At 38.2% G+C, this 7,251-nt stretch overlaps 1 non-coding gene across 1 annotated transcript; it reads right to left on the reverse strand.

The window, feature by feature from the left end:
• Positions 1 to 311: 311 nt before the first annotated feature.
• On the reverse strand, positions 312 to 430 carry LOC145395345 (5S ribosomal RNA). Its single transcript, XR_013896588.1, has one exon. It is a non-coding gene; the product is annotated as a 5S ribosomal RNA (ribosomal RNA).
• Between the last annotated feature and the right edge of the window lie 6,821 nt (positions 431 to 7,251).

The following is a 7,251-nucleotide window of genomic DNA, read 5'->3' on the forward strand; positions in this document are numbered from 1 at the left end:
TGGTATGCAAGGACCACTTCACTGCAGACTATATGCCTGGTGGTAAGTAGAGTTTAAAGTAGCGAAAGTTTGCTTGCTTGAGGCTTATCCATAAGTACTTGCATTAGGCCCTATCTATCCATTAAGTCCGTGTATAGCCTAAATTAGTCCCTTGGTAGGTAGTCTTAGACCTAGCCTAGGACCAAGAGTCAAAATTTATTCATTCATTGCCAGTCGCCATGTATCCCAAACGGGGTGGCCAAGGGCTTAGAGTTAATTGTTTTACAGGGAAGGGCACTAATCCTCCACCAACCCCACTTGACACGTAGGAATGCCAACAGCATCTGGTGTTCCCAGGCGGTCACCCATCCAAGTACTAACCAGACCCAACGTTGCTTAACTTCGCTGATCAGACGGGAAGCGGTGTACTCAACATGTTATGGCCGTTGGCATACTGGGAGGAAAAAAAGAATTAGACATTTAAAAAAATGCAAGTAAAAAAATGATAGTAGCTGAAACTTAGTGCAGACCAAAGTGATCACCTTGACTATTGGGCTAGGATGGTCTAAATCTGCAATGATACCAACTTTTTCCACAATTACCTAACCTAACCTAGACTAGTCTTAACTGCTATGATTATTATTTTGTTAAACAACCTGATGGTCTGAATCTGCAATAATACCAACTTTTTCCTCAATTACCTAACCTTACCTAGGCTAGTCTTAACTGCTATGATTATTATTTTGTAAAACAACCTGATGGTCTGAATCTGCAATAATACCAACTTTTTCCTCAATTACCTAACCTTACCTAGGCTAGTCTTAACTGCTATGATTATTATTTTGTAAAACAACCTGATGGTCTGAATCTGCAATAATACCAACATTTTTCCAAAAATACCTAACCTAGTCTTAAGTGCTACGAATATTTGGAAAACAACCTTTTTGTTTGCTGTAGCACATGTATCACAGTTGCAATCATATTCATGTACAATACCAGTAACATAGTGTCTCATGGAACTTATATAATTTGTGTTCACACACATATGCCAGTTTATATTGTAGTAACTTTTTATAATATCCCTTGTTGGTTTCATAAGTAATGAGAGTGTATGAGTGTGGAGTGGCAGAAGGCAGAATGGATCAAAAGAATACAGTATGATGTTTTTTTCACTATGCAGCAGATGGAGGAAGCCTGAGTGCCTTGTAAGATTTGCAAGAATGAGGAGATGGAAGGCTTTGATATATATGCACAATGCTATTAGACTGCTTTGCTGTTCTTCTCCTACAGGAGCATCCAAGAAGATGAAATCTCAGAAGTAAAAGTGTGGCAGTGCATGCAGTGATGAAACTCATGATGTAGGTGCAGAGGAAGTCATCGAGAGTGAGCCAGCGCAGGTTTTCAGTGTACCGGTTTCAGATTCTACTGATGCCGTAGTACCTGACGCAGTTAAAGTCACTGTTCAAACATACAAAAAGGTTTACAGAGTAGATGATTTCAAACACAATGCAGAAAGCCTTCATTTCCACACTGGTCTTGAAAATTATGAGAAATTCACTTTTTACTAGCTACACTAGGTCCTGCTGCTTATAGCTTGAAGTCCTTTTATGGGCCCATAACTACACTGCAGGTTCCTGAATAGTTTTTGCTGGTAATGATGAAACTTCGACAAAATAAGCCAAATTTTGAATTTGGCGAGCTATTTGGTGTCTCTGAAAGAGATGTTTATAACATTTTTGTTACCTGGGTCAGATTATGTCATTACAGTGGAGGGAGATAAGCCTATGGCCAAAGAAGGATATTGTTCAGTTTTATGCACCACATGATTTTGGTAATAAGTTCCCTGGAACAAGAGTGATTCTTGATGCAACTGAGATCCCTGTCAGGAAACCAGAGCTTCCTTTAGCACAACAGGCAACTTTCTCTAATTATAAGAACAGAAACACACTAAAAGTTGTTGTTGGGTGTATACCAGGTGGTATGATTTCTTATGTATCACCAGCTTATGGTGGAGCTGCTAGTGATCGCAGCATCATAGAGAGGAGTAATATACTACAATTGTGATAAGGGTGACAGCGTTATGGCTGACAAAGGTTTTGAAGTTCAAGATTTGTTTGCATCATATGATGTGATGGTTAATATTCCTACTATGTTTAAGAAAACAAACAGATTATCTGCCAATAGTGTCATGAAAGACAGAAAGATTGCCAGTAAAAGAGTCCATGTTGAAAGAGTTATTGGTTTGGGCAAAACATTTAAGATACTTACAGATCCACTTAATAACTCAGAGGCACAATTAGGTTCAGATATTATATTTATTTGTTATATGTTATGCAATTTTCGAAAATGTATTGTTCCATCACATGCCTGAGAAATTTTCCACACTCCTATTTATCCATCTTTTGCCTCAGTGAGTGTAGGTGGTGGCGACCATCATCCACTCACTTGATGTAGAGCTGCCACTTCTTCCTTAGCCTTTATCATTCTTTTGTTGTGTCTGCTCTCCTCTCTCCATATTTCTCCAATCTTTCCTGTCACTTCTTATTGCTCTTCTTTCCTTTACAGGTGGCTTTACATTGAGTGACAAGCCAAATGGTTTCCTGTAAGCCAAGAAACCATTTACTACGCTGGGTGGCAACCATATAACCAAACCATACGTGTTCCCTACATGTCAACAAGTGGGTTGGTGGAGGATTAGTGCCCCTCCCCATAAAACAAATAACTCAAAGTTAAATGGCCACCCCTTACGGGATTGTAGCGTCTGGCAATAGGTAGATATTCTTCCATTCTTTGAATGCCATACATCTTTCAATCTGACCTTACACAGCACAATCATATGATCTGGCAGTCCACCACGCAGCACTCAGACAGCTTTTATGTCACAAACACACTTCATCATCTTACTCTCTACAAGAACATAATTTATTAAGCTCCTTTCAAACCAACCCCGGTCTTATGTACAGCATGAGGGTGTCCCACAGGGATGTGTGCTTAGTACTACTCTTTTTATCCTTGCAAGTATGTACAGTATCTGGTGCTTAGTGCTGTTCCTCTCCTTTCAATATCATGTTCACAACAATATTTTTTTTAAATAAAAAGTAGAACAGTACATATTTTATTCTCATACATTGAGTATATACTAAGTTCATGTATGCCCATTACGCTAACACACTACATGCTATAACTCTTTTGATTTGATAGCATGTCTTAAAAAAAAAGTCATACTATACACTGGTACGAAGGTGATAAGACACAGTAAGATTATTTAGAGATATTTATTGGGTAAATATGCAGACAGACTGATTATGAATGATGAAATTACAAAATAAACAATTTGGATAATATAGTATCATATACAGTATGTATATATATCTCAAAGTGGCTAATCAATCCAGAATAGAATATATTCTATATAATAAGTATATATATATATATATATATATATATATATATATATATATATGTGCTTTTCACTTTCACTCACAAAGTACACACTGCTTCCTACCCAGATGACTTAACACTCCCACGCACACTTCATGACTGGTGTACTACAAAAAGACTCAGAATGGCCTCCTTTATGGTAGAACACAGTCATAACTCACACCTCACTATCAACAACATCCCCCTTTGTCCCACACACACACATGCACACAAAATCTTTGGTGAAACTGAAGCACAGTAACAGAAGAATTTGGTAATATCTTGCAGCATAGAGCAGTTAGTTAGAAGCTGATCTGTAAAAATATTTATCTAAGCCTTTCTGAAATTATCTTGATGTCCTCAAATATGAATATTACAAAATCTTTGTTGAAATTAAAGCACAGTAACAAAAGAATTTGGTGATATCTTGCAGTATACAGCAGAGCAGTTAGTTAGAAGCTGATCTGTAAAAATATTTATCAAAGACAGCCTTTCTGAAATAATTACAATAGAATTCATTGAGCTTGACTACCATTTCATTTAGAAAATCCTCATCTACGCTATGTTTAATTATCTTGATGTCCTCAGACGTGAATATTACAAAATCACAATACTTCCTTTGTGTACACAGCAGCTGACCTTGAATCTGATAATAATAATTATGTGACCTGTCAACAGTTAGTTCTCCATTAGATGTCTCTCTCAGATACAGTGTTGTATCCACACTTATCTCTATCTCTAGCTGAATAGGGACACTTGACCTCCAAGACACCATCATCATCCACCAACCCATCAGGAGATGATGCAAGGAAAGGAGAAGACTGGCAGACAAACAGACCACTGTCCTTAACCTCTTGTCCAGTTATTTCTTTATAATTTTGAACAGCAACTCCTTCATACATTTTCCCATGTTCAGTTGCAGCACATTTTGCATCACTTTTGTTCATCAGTCTTTTTGCCAAGTTTTAAAAATTTGTTAATGGCGTAGCCTTACATACTGTACCAAAGTTAGAACTTAGTGATCCTGTATGACCTTTCAATGAACCACTGTTTATTGCCTTGCTGTCCCCTTGTATTTAATTCTATTTCCTTTACTTTTTCATCTGTAATACTGGCAATGTTCATGCTTCTCAAAAACTGTTCATCTGGAGTAAATTGAAGATAATCATGATCATGAAAAACAGCATTTAAATTGGCTGGTGGAATCAATTGCTTAATTGGCATATTCTGTGGAAAATTTGAACACATGTTAAAAAAATATGACTGATACTCTTCCCTCCTAATAAACTACACTGGTCGTGGGTCATAAGGGGCTAACTTTGGTATAGTCAGATTGCCATTGTTCTTCCTCAGTCTAAGATTTTGTACTTTAACAGGTGAGCCAGTGTATTTCTTACCTCTATGAAATGACTGTATCCTTTCAGTGCAAGTGTCCCTGACAGAAATTTCTTTGGAGATATGAAAATTGACTAGAGCGAAGATCACTAATAATACATGCTTACTATGGGCTTCTGGACCCATCCCTGCCCCACACTCACACTGGCATTCCCGAACAACTCCATGACTATCCATGGATACATCTACTGTATATACAACACGTTTCTTCATTTCTGCGCCTACTCTAGCTTTAACAAAGAAATGATGCCCCGCAGCGGTGCTTCTGGCGGTGGTGATGAACTTCTCTTTGTAGAGCTGCCTCACTTTAGCATCATCATATTTGCTGAACCGTGCACAGTACTCCTCGTATCTACCGATTGTGACAGGTGGAAGCTGAAATAGAAGAAATTTTAAAGAATACTTTGTGTGAGCTAAGGTAGGGAGAGTGGTACAAGATTGCATTTCAAAGATTGGGAGAAACGATAGCTTCCAGAACCAAAGAATGTAACAAATTGCATACAAAATATTATAACTCGGTAAAAGACAAGCACTTTGTGTCAAGTGACTTCAGTTTCAGAAGGTAAGTAAGGTTGTAATATAGAATGTTAGTGAGTTATGCTGAAAAATGGGACCAATTTAATACATGTACAGATCAGATAGGAAAGAGTGGATAAGGTTGGTAAGGAAGAATACATAATGGATCTGGCACCATGATTTTAACTATAAATAGTAGCGTCGAGCTCACCCTAGTACATTTTATAAAAGCCATTCCTCTGGTAATTATGGTTTAATGTGTGTATGTAGGGAGAAACCAAGAATTGTGCACAGCTGTATTGAAAAAATTTAGGTAAAAATGTGACGAACACAAACTTTGAGGGACATGCATTTATGAATACTGTGGCTGACAGTTCACAGTAGAATTCTTTAAACAAGGTTGATGAAAGCACATAATGGTCTCCACAGTAAACTTAACCCGCCCCGTCCCGTCGACGTATGGGTACGTTGCAACATTTTGCATTTGCCAGTCCTGGCGACGTATTGGTACTTCGTGCAATTGCAAGGTCCCTAATTTGCACAATTTTCGCGCGTGATTTTTCGTACGTATACACAGGACACCTGCCTCTATTCCTCTACAAGATGCCAAGCAGGGACAATGCCTTACACTGCATATCCTTCCCTCTCCCCCCCTCACGCCATTGTCTCGGCAATTCACCTGTTACCAGTGACCTGGCCGGTAAAGACATTCAGGGCCAGAGTGATTCCCCAATCGATGACAATGTGGAGGACAAAGTTTACATAGCATTAGAGGAAGAAACAGTCAGAAATAATGATCAGGTAATGTGGCAAAAGAAGGCCAGGTATGGTGATGAGTTAGTGAGTGAAACAATGCTTATAATGCCTATATTACTGTTTGAAAACCAATATACTGTACTCTCATACTACATATAAATTCGTACCAAGTAAATAAATAAATACCATTTATGAGTGGTGTGAAAAAGTTACCCTCCCACAGAACTTTTCTTTGGTGCCAGCCTGTTAGGAGGTACTGGTACCTGGATCGAGTATTTTAAACCTCAGGTGAGCGATTTCTCTATGAATTTTCGATGTTTCTCACCAAAAACGGAGGTTTTAGCCAAAAAAAAAAAATCGAAAATACCTCGGGACTGGGGGTTGTCAGAGGTGCAAAATAGCTCAGGACGTGATGGGTTAAAAGTCAATTTTTGCAAATTTTAACTTAATTCCATTAACAAATAACATGTTGCCAGTGCCATGCTTTGCTAATCATATATGATCAAACTTGGGGAACTAAAGATGATTTTTTTTTTTTTTTTTTTTCAATGTTAAAAATATCAATCAGAACACTATACCTCAGTTTCACTGTTGATATCCTAGTATTGAGTTGCATTGGGAGTCCACATGGTGAAATCCTGACACACCTCTGATGGGCCATAATTCTGATTTCTGTCATAAAACTCCAACCTGAAATGAAAACCAAACCATCATAACTTCACTAATCTCAAAGCTACATGAAACAGTCTTATATAGAAAAGTCTTGATAATTGTATTCTATATGCTGCAGTACACTGAATATGAAATTATCTTTGTTAACGATTCAAATGTGTCAGACTACATTTTTTTTTTTTTTTATGTGAGGAAGAAGGAACCAAAGGCCATGAGCCTGCAATAACAGTTCCCTCCAAGAGAAAAACAAATACAAGACAGAGCCAAATTCAAGATCTGTTCATTTTGAGATGCCTGGACACACTGCGTTTGAAAGATTGGAGATCATAGGCAGCAGGAAATACAGACAGAGGGAGATAGTTCCAGAGTTGACCTGGTGCATAAATGAAGGACTGGGAGTAACGGTTAACTCTGGCATTAGAGAGTTGGACAGAAAAGGGATGAGAGTTTGCTGCTAGACGGGTGCTACGCGCCCGTCGTAAAGGTGGAGGAATGCATGCAGAAGTTCAGAGG

The sequence above is a fragment of the Coenobita brevimanus genome, chromosome 30 (assembly GCF_032717465.1).
Source record: "Coenobita brevimanus isolate Jiangsu-jjx chromosome 30, ASM3271746v2, whole genome shotgun sequence".
Classification (NCBI taxonomy): Eukaryota; Metazoa; Arthropoda; class Malacostraca; order Decapoda; family Coenobitidae; genus Coenobita; species Coenobita brevimanus.